The sequence below is a fragment of the Xenia sp. Carnegie-2017 genome, unplaced genomic scaffold, assembly GCF_021976095.1.
Source record: "Xenia sp. Carnegie-2017 unplaced genomic scaffold, XeniaSp_v1 HiC_scaffold_24, whole genome shotgun sequence".
NCBI classification, from domain to species: Eukaryota; Metazoa; Cnidaria; class Anthozoa; order Malacalcyonacea; family Xeniidae; genus Xenia; species Xenia sp. Carnegie-2017.
The window spans coordinates 18881014-18898719 of NW_025813487.1; the positions used below are offsets into that span (position 1 = coordinate 18881014).

Here is a 17706-nt window from a genome sequence, read left to right on the forward strand (position 1 = left end):
GTGAGCTGTTTTCCATACGGTCGCTCTAGAATAACCTTTGGCGCCGTGTGCCTGAAAGCATGCGAAGTAAGCATAGGAAAATAAGCACCAACGCCTGTGTTGTGGAGTTCAACAAGCATTTTTTATGATATTTTTATGTTAAGACTTTCATATAATAGCTGGAAGTATTAGCCCATTAGGACAAAAAGGAGAAGTCAACGCGGTATCATGTAAGACTTTACTTTGTGGAGTACAAGCAGTGCTACCTTATGAAATGACAGACAGAGACGAAAGAACAATAGCTTTGTAGACGTTTACCTTGTCAGTAAAGATATATACTCGGCTTAACACAAAGAAGGATTGTCATTGCCTTATACAGTAAAGAAAATCAATCAACTCCTTTAAGATCGTCATTTCAAGTTCTATACACAATAAAATCCATTACTTATTTTTCAAATGTGACATAGCTACGCCATAAATATCGTCAGCTGAGTTTAGCAATTGTCTTTTGGCATGTATACAAATATGATTGTGAATATGACACATAGACTAAACTTCAGGTAAAACATAGAATATATGATGGTGTAATAGACTCTGCCCCACGCATCTCGGCAAGACCCTGTTTTTCAATAGGATATAAAGAGAATATCAAGCTTTATTAATGCTGGAAGAAGTTTAAATGAACAAGATGAATGTGACGTCTGTGTGTGACATTTGTGTACTTGTTCAATACAAAGAAAAAGTGGCATCCTGGATCTTTTTCATAAAATCCGTTAATGAAAGTCAAGAGTGAAAAGCATAGACCAGGAGATATAAGGGATGTATGGTGGCCATGGATAAAGACATAGAGGAAAAAAAGAAAGAAAGGTTTAATTGTTAAGCTCAATTCTGAGGAGTCAGTAGCAGAGGACACTGTAACAGTACCTCTACATGTATCAGTAAGAACTTTGTTGATTGAAACTGATCAAAGATGAACATTACTTTAACCAGATATCAAAAGACAGTAACCAGCTTCCAGCTATGATGATGTACTTGAGAAAAATTATGAAAACCCTACAGTCCCAGGATTCACAAAAAAACTTGTGAAACTGATAAGCATGTTTTTTAAATTGACAAACAAATTTTTTTCATTTTAAAATTGAACTGAATGATTGCAAAATAGTTTTAGTACATCAAGGTCAGATGTGATCTTTCTAAGCAAAAAAAGCAATGCTACAGAAGAAGCAAAAATTGCTAGAAGTGTTAACTTTGAAAACTTAATGGAAAAATGATATCAAACTAAATGATTGAGGTCAATTTCTAATTAACAGAAGATTTAGTGCATTGATGTATGAGTAAAGTCATCAACATTTAAACATTCTTCACACATTCGTATGAGCATCAATTCATAAATAATAATAGCTGGCATATAAATATTTAATAATTTATAATTTAGATTCATAATTGTACAACAGCCACATAGAGCAACATATTTTATAGTGGTGAAACACATTTGGTATTGTTGAAAAATCATAGGTGCTATTACTATTTATTGCAAAAATGTCAATCATCTTATTGTAGATGAGATATTCTTACTTCTTTGCTAAATAGCCTTTATGTGCATGTACTTAAAAGATGAAATACTGCAAGGTATTGCTTTTGGATTGTTTTTGAATGCAGAACTGGCTACGATGAGTGTTATTGTGTACACATGAGAACTTAAAACCAGCAAGTATTTCAGTCAATTTAGCTTAAATTTCTAAGTAAATTCCACAGTTTTATTTGACAAAAATAACCATTTACTTCCTTAATGGTCTAATAAAATAATAAATACCTTGACAAGATGAAATCCAACAGAACAAAACAAATGAAAGGAAGTCAAACTTTTCCATCTTGTATTCTGTCTATAAAGGTAATGGTGAAGATGCAACTTAAGTAAAATCACAGAACCACAACAGAAATATATGATGTATTCCTTCATATTTTATGTATATTTTTGATTTCCTATCACCATTAATATTGAAGGAAACAAGAGCATCAGTAAAACTTCCTAAATTTTCGATAAAAAACATCCTCTGTTGTTGCCAGTAAAACAAGATTTTTTTGTTTTGTTCTTTGCGGAAGTACTAAAGAACTTTCAACAATGATACATCTCAGCCAACTTCGTATTTCCACAGGAAATTCTGTGAAGTGTCAATAAAACTATTTACAAATAATCTTGTCCATCAATATTTGTTAACATTTTAAATGATTCGCTTTACCTTAAACAATACTGAAGTAACTAAGCTGGTGAAAATCTTCACGTATTTCTTAAATAAACCAGCTAATTTTCCTCTTTTCAAAATTATTTCCGGGTCTCATGTTGTGCAAATATTTATATAAGTAATGAAAAGAATGTAAACGCCGTGACAACGCTGTCATATGTAACAGAGCGATCATATTTTATCAAAACCTGTCTCACGACAAGCCACGCAAATTGCCCAGAGTTGTTTTAAAAAAAGAATACCAGCCATACAATCTTTATTCTGTAATTTAATTAACTTAAAGGTCCTTTTAGATGAATGTATAAATTGTGAAAGCATACTTCGACACGCTGTGCCAATATCCATTTCCTAGTTGATTACAATGCTCTTGAAGACGATGAGCATCCACAAGTGGATTTTGTAAGAAATCATTGTGAAAAATAACATCTGTATAAATCGCTTTTGCTGAAATATTCTTAGTAATTTTCACAATTTTAATGCACAATTAAAAATTTCTTATACTTTGTCTACAAAGAGTTCCAGATGGCTGGGGGGGACTTTGGAATCGCCAGGGGCCCTTGGAAAGCTTGATCCGCCCCCCTGCTCACCCAATCTATCTTACCAATGATCTTATCCTGCAGTTTTTAGATGAAAATACCAAACGTGGCTAGATTGAGAATGTTCTTGACGAGTCCCAGGGGGCATGCATCACTGAGAAATTTTTGATTTCGTAAAACAGTGAATCAAATGACAAATAACCAAGTTGTCCTTTAACTTTTACCACTTCAACCCAAGCAACTTCAATTCAGATGGTTGGACTGCAAACTTCTGTTTAGCAAAGGACTGTACATGGATGACGTCAGACGACTTTGCTCTTTTTAATCGGGTATATTAGAAGTTAAAATTGTTTAAAAAATAGCAAATACCATGGTGAATGGTTAAAATAATAACGTAATAATTCTTAAAAGAACTGTTTAAAACCAGAACACTAAACCCAACAAGTCACGAAAACAAATTCAGAAATTAAAAGTACAAAAATAATGTTCTATAATTTCTTTTATCGTTGTATTTACATTGCTTTACCATTAGCTTAGAATCTTAAATGAAAGAAAATTTTACAAAATTTTAGTAAATATGGGGACAATATAGAATTGCAAATCCGGTTTAAAATAAAGCGTATTCACTCCAAAGTAAGACATTTGAATTTTACGAATCATTTCAGTGTAAGAAATAATTGAAAATCTGCATTCTGCGGTATATATATATTTAGGCTATCTTCTACCTTAGGCTATCCTGCTCATCTGTCATTGATTATCATTAAAGATCAATGAATAATGTCCACTGATGAGCATAATTGAGATGTTTGTTTGCTGAAAACCACCATTGATGTTTATGGAATTGAAGCATTGTTTACACGAAGCAAAGATAGCACTATCCATTGTGCAATGACTCACACATTAAAATTTTGTTCACTAAATTGTTTTAAATTGCAGTATGCTGTCTTCCTATAAATTTTTTAATTAAAAAATTTCTATTATCGCCCAAGCTTGCTGAAACAAAGCCACTCAATGTTAGCTTGTCTTTGGGGGTAGGTCAAATCTCACATCTACAGTAGACACGAAAATAAAGAAGCAAAATAATAATGATCACGAAATTGTTTTATTCGTAAACATCCCTTACACTTATGCATATGAAATCATTCAATCGTACAGAAGTAATTTAAAGAGTTTTCCATCACACTCCTTGACATTGCTTGATTTTTCTATCTAATTTCTACACTTAATTTCTATGTAAATAAAAGTTTAAATGGTTTAACCATGATCATTAAAATAAAAAAAGTAAAACTAAGATTAAAACAATATTCTATTCAAAATGCTGCGTTAAAGTCAGTGTGTAATGTTGATGCCTTATAAAGGAAAGTAAAAAACATTTACAAACTGTAGCATAGATACCACGATTCAAGTTTGTTCATGGCAAAAGATTATGTACACAGACACAATCATAAAGTATTCGGTTTAATAGTGTTTAGAGATCAAATCTAGATTATATAATGAAGAACAAAGTTAATCTTTATAAATGTAGTAAGTCTTTACGTACTCTTGTTTTATTAACGACGATCGCCAGTTCTAAAGGAAATTTATAATAAGATTAAACTACCATAATAAGAGAAAGAAAAGCATGTTTTCGGCATTTTTTAAAAAAATATTCAACAAATGAATCTATTTTTACTTTTACTTTTTTCTTCAACCATCAATTAATGACGTCGAGCTTCACAGAAGGAATAGTAAGTTTTATCTTTTGGAAAAGATCCACAAAGGATCTTTTCCAAAAGATAAAACTTACTATTCCTTCTTCTCATCTCCTTCTTTGTCACCGCCTTTCTTGTTGTCTTTTTTCTCGACAGGTGCCAGTTTACTCATATCAATACTGGCGTATTCAGTTGGTGCAGGACGATTTTTGTCTGGCTTTCTTTTAGGTTCATCTTTAAAGTCAAGGTAGGAGTATAACTAAATAAAAACATACGTATATATTGTCATTGTATATGTATATATTTTATCAGCTTGAAGATTTGTAATCCAGACATAATTCTTGTTCAAAATTGAAAGTTTCGCCGGATTGTAAATAACTAATAACTTCATAAATTCTGAAGAAGGCAGGAAGCATCGAGTCGAAAGCTCAATAAAATTATATATAAAAATCCGGAGAAACTTTCAATGTTCAACGATATATTTTCTCATATATACATAAGATGATAAAATATACATAGGTTTTTTATACATCTTAAATGACTTAATAAACACAGGACGTTAAATAAATGCAATAGCAGCCTAGAAAGGGAAAAAGGGGAGGGGGCTTTCAGTTGACACAAGGAGTTAAATAGAGAGACGTTTACATCATTCTCTATCACCATATTGTGAGCAAATAAAAACAAAGTCAAGACTAAATATACGGTTTCTTAGCGCAATCGATAACCCACTGTTAACAATAGCAATGTGTGGGGTGCGACTATTGGAGTCAAAGCGTTTATTAGAGAGAATCGTCTAATATAAAATCAAGTTTCAATGAAGCAATTCGTATGCATTGTTTTCAATTGCGTTTACAGGTCTTTGGGGATCATGTATTGCTGAATTGTATAAATTCCAAATGTCGCGGGTGTTTTCAAATATGAGCAGTTTTTTTTAAACACCCTGCATAATCTCCATGATGCATTCAAAATCATCACCATAATCCAACTAAAACAAAATAAATGCACAAATCCTATTTATAAATAATAAATGACAAAGATCCACAACAAACCGGATTTCCTTCTCTATTTTCTTCTATCGATCGAGGCATATACAGGTGGTGGTGCTTTACTTGTTGATGGTTTATTTTCATCACTTGTTGATGGATTATTTACTGTTTCATATTGATTACCAATAGATTCATAAGCATTTTCTCTAAGTCCTCCAGTCTCTTCATAATGATTGGGTTGTGCATTATTAGCTCCAGCTAAAGGTTCAACACCATTTTCACCACTGCAACATTAACAACCATGATAAAATTTTGTACATGATATGGACGAAACGAAGAAAATATAGATACAACATTAATACAACAGTTCGTACTGTACGAAAAACAACAGCTTCTCTAACTTGCACAAACCATGAAAATATTTTATTCAAAAGATGAGGAACAAAAAACACATTAACATCACATATCACACAAAGAAAATAAAAATAAATAATTCACTTACTGGTATCCTTTTTCTACAATAAACATAACACAAAAGTAGATACTTAATAATTTAGCATTATGATAACATATGATAACAAGATTGGAACATTTTGATTGAGCATTGGATAGATTGAATTGAACATTTCCATTAAGTCTAAGGCAAAGGTCGAGATGTTAATTGCATTGTGTGGCTAGAGCTAAAGTTTACTATAAAAGAGCGATTTGCTTAAATTTTCTTTTAAGGATTTTTAGCATCTCAGGTAGCGCATGCAAATTGAAAAGAAAGAGCTAATAGTAGTTAAACATAAATATGATTTTAAAGCATTGTAAATAAATTACCTTTCGTGTTGCAATCAGTAGATGAATATCTTGACAAATGCTTCAATGACAAATGCTAAAATAGCTACACAGAAATCAACTCAAATTATAATGTCAAAGAGATGAAAATGCTGACAGAATACTGAATGACAGAAATATCTATAAAAAAAAAAGATAATAATTGAAAAAAAGAACAAATCAAATGAAAGAGTGAAACTCAATCTTTTTACCTTGGTTGATAGTGAAATCCTTAACATCAAATCTTTGCCCAGTGTAAACATTGCTTCACAACGATAAAAAGAACGATAAAAAAGGCAAAATTTGATGCCACGGATCCGGGTGAAGCAGTCTGAGTCCATACAGCATGCGCAGTAGCTGATTTACAATTTGAGTACGATCACAATTTTAGACGGCCGATCTACGACTAGCGTAAGAATGGCCATGTCCAAATCACTTACAAACCAGCGCAGAGCGCGCTAATTAGTAAAAGTCCAGATTAGTAGAATTTTCCCACTAATTTGGTAACTAATGAGATTTTTGGCCGCTGCTTCATAAAGCAATTTACTTTATGAAAATTTTCATTTGTAAAAAAGACTTTTTTACAATCTTGTAATATCGTGTACAAATGCAAGTCAATTGAAGATGAACATTGACAAGTCGTAAATAATTCTGATTTACGTACAAAGTAGGATACTATCTCAAAAATTGATAAAAGTAAGATTTTAATTTTACCTGTGATGATAGTAAGATTTTTAACATCAGATAAATCATTTCCCAGTTTATTCTTTGCTTCACAACGATATGAACCAGCGTTATTGAAGTTGACAGATTGAATGATGTATGTCTTATTATTGCTTACAACAGCACCATTATGATAAATAGTGTAGGTTGGTTCAGGATAACCATCTGATTCACAGGTTATTGTCACATTTTGACCTTGTTTTACTGACATTGGACTGATGGTGATATTGGTTTGTTGTGGTCGATCTGTAAAGAATAAAATTAAATCCAATATTCGACACAAACGTTTATAATGAGATCTGAAATGCTGTCTGACAAACTTACAAGTAGCTTTCACTGTTACTTCAATAGATTTTTCATCTCTAAAACGTGGATCATTATAAATTTGTGCTTTACATGTGTAATTTCCACCATCATTCACTGTAACATTAGTGATTACTAATGTCTTATTTACAACTCCAACATCACTAATTATGTTGTTATCTTTATCAAACCATGTGACATTAGCAGGAGGGATACCTCCTTCACCTCTACATACACATGATACATTATCACCTTCATTCACAACCAGAGGTGTTGAACAATTAATTACCACATTTGGTTTCACTGAAATTAAAAACAGAAAATATTCCTTTCTTAAATTAGTTATGAAAAAGAAAATTAATAATGAGAGTATTCGTTAGTGTTAGATGCATTTTCTTAGGAGTGTTGGATCGATGCCCTAACCAGTCACAAGCCAGCACAAAGCCCGCTTATCACTCGCTAAAAGTCCAGAATAGTGGAAATTTTCCACTAAACTGTTATCCAATGAGATTTTTGCATTATTGTCGATTTCAGTTAACTTTTCAAATGGCGGTTGCCAAGTTACTTTCTAATGTTGCCAACCAAATAACAATAATCAAACTTTCAAGATGATATTTAATTTTTGAAATTTTGAAAGTCAATGCGTGAACTTAAAGTTTGAATTATGAAGCAAACGCTAAAGGTCTTTGAAGAACTGTAAACAAATTGGCAAGGTCTTGTAACCTATTTGAGGAGCAAGCAAAGTTAAGCTTGACGAATGCTAAGAGTCTAAAGCGATATGCCGTTTACATTATGTAATAAATTTACAGTATATGTGGCAAAGAAAAATTCAAAAAGATATATACCCATTGTGCCTCGACGTCTGTACCACTCGTGAACTACAGACGACTCAAAATGGAATTGCAATCAATCAATGAAATATTTGCTACGTTTTTAACTTCTCCATAACGCCTGGCCGTTCTGTCTCTCGAGGAATTTGACTTATTATCTTGTTAGAGTAACCAAGATCTTTTTTCGAAATTCTGCTAATGGATGACCTGCTAGGTATGTTTGCTGGAAGGCAAACTTTGTTATTTCTAGGTGTTGCTTAATCTCTGCGTAAATAGATGGTTTATTAATTTTTATTCAGTGTATACAATAACGTCATCTGTACGCGTGGTTCGAACATCACGTTCGCTCTGGCGAGGTGCAATAAAACCAGTGTCTACCCATAGATCTATTAAATTTGATATAGTCTTATACGGTAGGTTTAGTTGTTTCAAAATGATTGTCAAACACTCATTATTTAACCACATTTCAAGTATTTCATTTCTTACTTCTATTGGTAAAGCTTTTCCTTGCTTACTGAACGGATTCGTTGCCAAATGTCTACAGGGTACAAAGACCTTTCGCGTTTGCTTGTACTTCGCAACTTTAGTTCACAACTTCAGTACTCAAGTACACAACTTGTCAATTCAAGTTGACAAGTTCATATCGAATATTCCATATTTGGAAATGTAGTTGGCAACATTAGAAAGTAACTTGGCAACCGCCATTTGAAAAGTTAACTGAAATCGACGGTAAACCGCTGCATTATTAACCAATTTACTTATTGAAAATCTTATTGGTAAAAAAGACTTTGATGTTGGAAAACAACAACAACAATTTAAAGTCGATCGCGTGACCGACTAGACCTAAAGAATATTGACTTATTATGAAATCTAAAAAACTATCATTGGTCTTCGAAGAACTATAAACAAATCATAGTCGTCTAAGGCTTTTGATAACCTATTTAATGAGGATATGCAATAGGCAAAGTTAACAGCTAGGTGACAACAGATGCATACGTCAGCGCAGTAGGCAGCGAAAGGGCAATGTGTATGCCTAAGAGTCAATCATAATTGGCAGTAGTAGTCTTTCAGCAAAACGAATCTAAATCTCGCCAACAAAGAAAAATATATAACTATCTTCATTGTTCAGCACAATCTTGTACTATCGTGTACAAATGGGATGAAACTGAACAGTCGTAATTTGTTCATGTACAATGCAGAATACTAGCCCAAAAATTGATGAAGTAAAATTTTAATTCTACCTTTGATGATAGTAAGATTTTTAACTTGAGATGAATCATTTCCCAGTCTATTCTTTGCTTCACAACGATATGAACCAGCGTTATTGAAGTTGACAGATTGAATGATGTATGTCTTATTATTACTGATAACTGCACCATTATGATAAATAGTGTAGGTTGGTTCAGGATAACCATCTGATTCACAGGTTATTGTCACATTTTGACCTTTTTTTACTGACATTGGACTGATGGTAATATTGGTTTGTTGTGGTGGATCTGTATAGAATAAAATTAAATTCAATATTCTACACAAACGTTTATAATGAGATCTGAAATGTTGTCTTACAAACTTACAAGTAGCTTTCACTGTTACTTCAATAGATTTTTCATCTCTAAAACGTGGATCATTATAACTCTGTGCTTTACATGTGTAATTTCCACCATCATTTACTGTAACATTAGTGATTACTAATGTCTTATTTACAACTCCAACATCACCAATTATGTTGTTATGTTTATCAAACCATGTGACATTAGCAGGAGGGATACCTCCTTCACCTCTACATACACATGACACATTATCACCTTCATCCACAACCAGAGGAGTTGAACAATTAATTACCACTGTAGGTTTCACTGAAATTAAAAACAGAAAATATTCCTTTCTTAAATTAGTTATGAAAAAGAAAATTAATAATGAGAGTATTCGTTAGTGTTAGGTGCATTTTCTTAGGAGTGTTGGATCGATGCCCTAACCAGTCACAAGCCAGCACGAAGCCCGCTTATCAGTCGCTAAAAGTCCAGATTAGTGGAAATTTTCCACTAAACTGCTATCCAATGAGATTTTTGGACTAAGCCGCTGCATTATTAACCAATTTGCTTAATAAAAATTTCATTTGTAAAAAGACTTTGATGTTGGAAAAGAACAACAAAATAACAATAATCACTCAAATTTCAAGATGCATATAAATAATAAATTTTGAAATTTTGAAAATCAATCGCGTGACCGACTAGACATAAAAAATATTGACTTATTATGGAGCCTAAACAAATATTGTTGGTCTTCGAAGAACTACAAACAAATCATAGCCGTTTAAGTCTCTTGATAACCTATTTAATGAAGATATGCAATAGGAAAGTTAACAGCTAGGTGACGACAGTTGCATACGTCAGCGCAGCAGGCAGCGAAAGTGGCATATGAGGAGTAAAGACATGCATATACTCAGCGCAGCAGGAAGCGAAAGTGGCATATGAGGAGTAAAGACATGCATATACGTCAGCGCAGCAGGAAGCGAAAGTGGCATATGAGGAGTAAAGACATGCATACACGTCAGCGCAGCAGGCAGCGAAAGGGTATGAAGAGGAACATGCATACACGTCAGCCCGGCAGGCAGCGAAAGGGTATATGAGGAGTAAAGACATGCATACAAGTCAGCCCGGCAGGCAGCGAAAGGGGTATATGAGGTGTAAAGACATGCATACGCGTCAGCGCAGCAGGCAGCAAGAAAGAGGATGAGTAAAGCATGCGCCACGTCAGCCAGCAGGCAGCGAAAGAGGTATATGAGGAGTAAAGACATGCATACACGTCAACGCAGCAGGCAGCGTAAGGGGCATATGAGGAGTAAAGACATGCATACACGTCAGCGCATCAGGCAGCGAAAGGGGTATATAAATAGTAAAGACATGCATACACGTCAGCCCGGCAGGAAGCGAAAGTGGCATATGAGGAGTAAAGACATGCATACGTCAACGCAGCAGGAAGCGAAAGGGGCATATGAGGAGTAAAGACATGCATATACGTCAGCGCAGCAGGAAGCGAAAGTGGCATATGAGGAGTAAAGACATGCATACACGTCAGCGCATCAGGCAGCGAAAGGGGTATGAAGAGTAAAGACATGCATACACGTCAGCCCGGCAGGCAGCGAAAGGGTATATGAGGTGTAGGCTTAAGAGTCAATCATAATTGGCAGTGGTAGTCATTCAGCACAACCAATCTAAATCGCGCCAACAAAGAAAAATATATAACTATCTTCATTGTTCAGCACAATCTTGTACTATCGTGTACAAATGGGATGAAACTGAACAGTCGTAATTTGTTCAAGTACAATGCAGAATACTAGCCCAAAAATTGATGAAGTAAAATTTTAATTTTACCTCTGATGATAGTAAGATTTTTAACTTGAGATGAATCATTTCCCAGTCTATTCTTTGCTTCACAACGATATGAACCAGCGTTATTGAAGTTGACAGATTGAATAATGTATGTCTTATTATTGCTGATAACTGCACCATTATGATAAATAGTGTAGGTTGGTTCAGGATAACCATCTGATTCACAGGTTATTGTCACATTTTGACCTTTTTTTACTGACATTGGACTGATGGTAATATTGGTTTGTTGTGGTGGATCTGTATAGAATAAAATTAAATTCAATATTCTACACAAACGTTTATAATGAGATCTGAAATGCTGTCTTACAAACTTACAAGCAGCTTTCACTGTCACTTCAACAGATTTTTCATCTTTAAAACGTGGATCATTATAACTTTGTGCTTTACATGTAATTTCCACCATCATTTAATGTAACATTAGTGATTACTAATGTCTTACTTACAACTCCAACATCACCAATTATGTTGTTATCTTTATTAAACCATGTGACATTAGCAGGAGGGATACCTCCTTCACCTTTATACACATGATACATTATCACCTTCATTGACAACCAGAGGTGTTGAACAATTAATTACCACTGTAGGTTTCACTGAAATTAAAACAGAAAATATTCCTTTCTTAAATTAGTTATGAAAATTAATAATGAGAGTATTCGTTAGTGTTAGGTGCATTTTCTTAGGAGTGTTGGATCGATGCCCTAACCAGTCACAAGCCAGCACGAAGCCCGCTTATCACTCGCTAAAAGTCCAGATTAGTGGAAATTTTCCACTAAACTGCTATCCAATGAGATTTTTGGATTAAACCGCTGCATTATTAACCAATTTCTTAATAAAAATTTCATTTGTAAAAAGACTTTGATGTTGCAAAAAAGAACAACAAAATAACAATAATCACTCAACTTTCAAGATGTATATTAATAATAATTTTTGAAAATTTGAGAGTCAATCGCGTGACCGACTAGACATAAACAATATTGACTTATTATGAAGCCTAAACAACTATCATTGGCCTTCGAAGAAATATAAACAAATCATAGTCGTCTAAGACCTTGATAACCTATTTAATGAGGATATGCAATAGGCAAAGTTAACAGCTAGGTGACGACAGATGCATACGTCAGCGCAGCAGGAAGCGAAAGTGGCATATGAGGAGTAAAGACATGCATATACCTCAGCGCAGCAGGAAGCGAAAGTGGCATATGAGGAGTAAAGATATGCATATACCTCAGCGCAGCAGGAAGCGAAAGTGGCATATGAGGAGTAAAGACATGCATATACCTCAGCGCAGCAGGAAGCGAAAGTGGCATATGAGGAGTAAAGACATACGCATATCAGCGCAGCAGGACGAAAGTGGCATATGAGGAGTAAAGACATGCATATACTCAGCGCAGCAGGAAGCGAAAGTGGCATATGAGTAAAGACAATGCATATACGTCAGCGCAGCAGGAAGCGAAAGTGGCATATGAGGGTAAGAACATGCATACACGTCAGCACAGTAGCAGCGAAGGGCATATGAAGAATAAAGACATGCATACACGCAGCGCAGCAGGCAGGAAAGGCATATGAATAAACGCAGTACGCAGCAGGCAGCGAAAGGAGGGTATGAAGATAGCATGCATCAACGCAGCAGGCAGCGAAAGAGGTATATGAGGAGTAAAGACAGCATACATCAACGCAGCAGGCAGCGTAGGGCATGAGAGGAAGAACAATGCATAACGTCGGCACAGGAAAGGTGGAAGAGTAAAGATAGCATACGTCAGCCTGGCGGCAGCGAAAGGGTATATGAGGAGTAAAGATGCATTCAATCGGCGAACAGGCAGAAAAGGGTTATATGAAGATAAAGACACGCATTGTCAAGCGCACCAGGAAGAAAAAGAGGCATATGAAGAGTAAAGACATGCATACACGTCAGCCCGGCAGGCAGAGAAAGGGATATGAGGTGTAAAGACAATACAGCGAAAACAGCAGGCAGCGAAGATTATATGATGATAAACATACACGTCAGCCCGGCAGCAGCGAAAGAGGTATATGAAGATGAACATGATCAACACAGCAACGGCAGCGTAAAAAGGGGCATATGAAGAGAACGACGCACAATCACGTCAGGCAGGCGAAAGGGCATATGAGGAAAAGATATGCATAACTCAGCGTTATGAAGCGAAAGTGGCATATGATGATAAAGATGCATATACCTCAGCAGCAGGAAGCGAAAGAGGTATATGAGGAGTAAAGATACGCCGATCAGCAGCGGGACAGAAGGTATATGAGGTAAGACGTCAGCCAGGGCAACGAAAGACATATGAGGATAGAACATGCATACGTCAGCGCAGCGTAAAAGGGCATATGAGTAAAGACATGCATATACCTCAGCGCAGCAGGAAGCGAAAGTGGCATATGAGGATAAAGATGCATACCTCAGCGCAGCAGGAGCGAAAGTGGCATATGAGGAGTAAAGATACGCATATACCTCAGCGCAGCAGGAAGCGAAAAAGGTATATGAGATATGTCGCCGTCAGCCAGAGCGAAAGGGTATATGAGATAAGACCATACGTCAGCGGCAGGAAGCGAAAGTGGCATGGGAGTAAAGACATGCATATACGTCAGCGCAGCAGGCGAAAGTGGTATATGAGGAGTAAAGACATGCATACAGTCAACGTACGACAGGCAAGAAAGGGGCATGGAAGGAGTAAAGACATGCATACGTCAGCGCAGCAGAGCAGGGAAAGGGCATATGAGTAAAGAACAATGCATACGTCAGCGCAGCAGGCAGCGAAAGGGCATATGAAGATAAAGACATGCATACATCAACGCAACAGGAAGCGAAAGGTATATGAGGAGTAAATGATACACATCAACGCAGCAGGCAGCGTAAAGGGGCATATGAGGAGTAAAGACATGCATACGTCAGCGCATCAGGCGAAGGTATGAAGACGCGTCAAAGGCGAAAGGGGTATGAGAATAAGACTGCATAAACAGCCAGCAGCGAAAGGGTTATATGAGAATGAACATGCATACAGTCAGCGCACAGGAAGCGAAAGGGCATATGAAGAGTAAAGACATACATCACGTCGCCAGCAGGCAGAAAGGGGTATATGAGGTGTAAAGACATGCATACACGTCAGCGCAGCAGGCAGCGAAAGAGGTATATGAGGAGTAAAGACATGCATACACGTCAGCCCGGCAGGCAGCGAAAGAGGTATATGAGGAGTAAAGACATGCATACACGTCAACGCAGCAGGCAGCGTAAGGGGCATATGAGGAGTAAAGACATGCATACGTCAGCGCATCAGGCAGCGAAAGGGTATATGAAGAGTAAAGACATGCATATACGTCAGCGCATCAGGCAGCGAAAGGGGTATATGAAGAGTAAAGACATGCATACACGTCAGCCCGGCAGGCAGCGAAAGGGGTATATGAGGAGTAAAGACATGCATATACCTCAGCGCAGCAGGAAGCGAAAGGGGTATATGAGGTGTAGGCTTAAGAGTCAATCATAATTGGCAGTGGTAGTCATTCAGCAAAACGAATCTAAATCTCACCAACAAAGAAAAATATATAACTACCTTCATTGTTCAGCACATTCTTGTACTATCGTGTACAAATGGGATGAAACTGAACAGTCGTAATTTGTTCATGTACAATGCAGAATACTAGCCCAAAAATTGATGAAGTAAAATTTTAATTTTACCTCTGATGATAGTAAGATTTTTAACATCAGATAAATCATTTCCCAGTTTATTCTTTGCTTCACAACGATATGAACCAGCGTTATTGAAGTTGACAGATTGAATGATGTATGTCTTATTATTACTGATAACTGCACCATTATGATAAATAGTGTAGGTTGGTTCAGGATAACCATCTGATTCACAGGTTATTGTCACATTTTGACCTTTTTTTACTGACATTGGACTGATGGTAATATTGGTTTGTTGTGGTGGATCTGTATAGAATAAAATTAAATTCAATATTCTACACAAACGTTTATAATGAGATCTGAAATGCTGTCTTACAAACTTACAAGCAGCTTTCACTGTTACTTCAATAGATTTTTCATCTCTAAAACGTGGATCATTATAACTCTGTGCTTTACATGTGTAATTTCCACCATCATTTACTGTAACATTAGTGATTACTAATGTCTTATTTACAACTCCAACATCACCAATTATGTTGTTATCTTTATCAAACCATGTGACATTAGCAGGAGGGATACCTCCTTCACCTCTACATACACATGACACATTATCACCTTCATCCACAACCAGAGGAGTTGAACAATTAATTACCACTGTAGGTTTCACTGAAATTAAAAACAGAAAATATTCCTTTCTTAAATTAGTTATGAAAAAGAAAATTAATAATAAGAGTATTCGTTAGTGTTAGGTGCATTTTCTTAGGAGTGTTGGATCGATACCCTAACCAGTCACAAGCCAGCACAAAGCCCGCTTATCACTGGCTAAAAGTCCAGATTAGTGGAAATTTTCCACTAAACTGCTATTCAATGAGATTTTTGCATTAAACCGCTGAATTATTAACCAACTTGCTTAATGAAAATTTCATTTGTAAAAAAGACTTTGATGTTGGAAAAGAACAACATAACAATAATCACTCAAATTTCAAGATGCATATTAATAATAATTTTTGAAATTTTAAAAGTCAATCGCGTGACCGACTAGACCTAAAGAATATTGACTTATTATGAAGCCTAAAAAACTATCGTTGGTCTTCGAAGAACTATAAACAAATCATAGTCGTCTAAGGCTCTTGATAACCTATTTGATGAAGATATGCAATAGGCAAAGTTAACAGCTAGGTGACGACAGATGCATACATCAGCGCAGCAAGCAGCGAAAGGGGTATATGAGGTGAGGGCTTAAGAGTCAATCATAATTGGCAGTGGTAGTCTTTAGCACAACGAATCTAAATCTCGCCAACAAAGAAAAATATATAACTATCTTCATTGTTCAGCACAATCTTGTACTATCGTGTACAAATGGGATGAAACTGAACAGTCGTAATTTGTTCATGTACAATGTAGAATACTAGCCCAAAAATTGATGAAGTAAAATTTTGATTTTACCTTTGATGATAATAAAATTTTTAACATCAGATGAATCATTTCCCACTTTATTCTTTGCTTCACAACGATATGAACCAGCGTTATTGAAGTTGACATATTGAATGATGTATGTCTTATTATTGCTGATAACTGCACCATTATGATAAATAGTGTAGGTTGGTTCAGGATAACCATCTGATTCACAGGTAATAATCACACTTTCACCAATTTTTGGATTTATTTTTGATAGGGTTATGGTCGTAGTTCTTGGTTTATCTAAAATTAAAAATTCAAAATTGTACGTATCTGACAATTTGAAAACTTTAAATTAAATGAAGATAAGATCTTCGCACTTTACTGGACAATTTAAGCAATTGTCTCAGGACATGAAAAAATCAGGTGACTCAACGGGATTCGAACCCATGACCTCTGCGGTGGTCATGAGTCACCTGATTTTCCCGTTGAGTCACCTGATTTTTTCAGGTCCTGAGACAATTGCTTAAATTGTCCAGCAAAGTGCGAAGATCATATCTTCATTTAATTTCAAACACCGCACTGCATAAAACATTCAATTTGAAAACTTTATTGCAAAAGTACTAAATATATAAGTTCGCAACTTACAATTCACTTTTATTTCAATAAATTTTTCGTCAATGAAACGTGGATCATTAAAACTTTCAGCTTTACATCTGTAACTTCCACGATCATTTGGTGAGGCACCAGTGATTACTAAAGTAGCACTTTCAACTCCAAATCCACGAACTGCTGTGTTATCTTTATCAAACCATGTGACATTAGCAGGAGGGTGACCTCCTTCACCTCTACATACACATGACACATTATCACTTTCATTCACAAACAGAGGAGATGAACAGTTAATCGACACTGTTGGTTTAACTGAAATTAAAAACAGAATCATAATAATAGTCATGATAGAAACAATATGTAAGCGTCAGTGAGGTAGGGGTAAAAACCGGAAGAGGAATGTTGGATCTATAAAGAATAAAATTCATTGTTGTATGTGCTGTGTATGTAAAATTTGATTGGTTCATTCGTAGTCACATGACTTAAAATAGACGCAATGTTTCCCACGAGGGAAACAAGTGAAAAATTGTTGCGTGCTGATTTTAATATCATAA

General features: G+C 35.5%; 1 protein-coding gene and 1 long non-coding RNA gene across 2 annotated transcripts in view; both read right to left on the bottom strand.

The window, feature by feature from the left end:
• LOC124452309 (hemicentin-1-like) overlaps positions 1 to 17706 on the bottom strand; it is a 275710-nt gene that overhangs the window by 224046 nt on the left and 33958 nt on the right. The gene's annotated exons all lie outside the window — the stretch shown is intronic.
• On the bottom strand, positions 3842 to 6001 carry LOC124451735. The gene is made up of 4 exons (XR_006950635.1): positions 5938 to 6001; positions 5499 to 5719; positions 4545 to 4708; positions 3842 to 4327 (listed from the first exon to the last, which is right to left on the bottom strand). It is a non-coding gene; the product is annotated as an uncharacterized LOC124451735 (long non-coding RNA).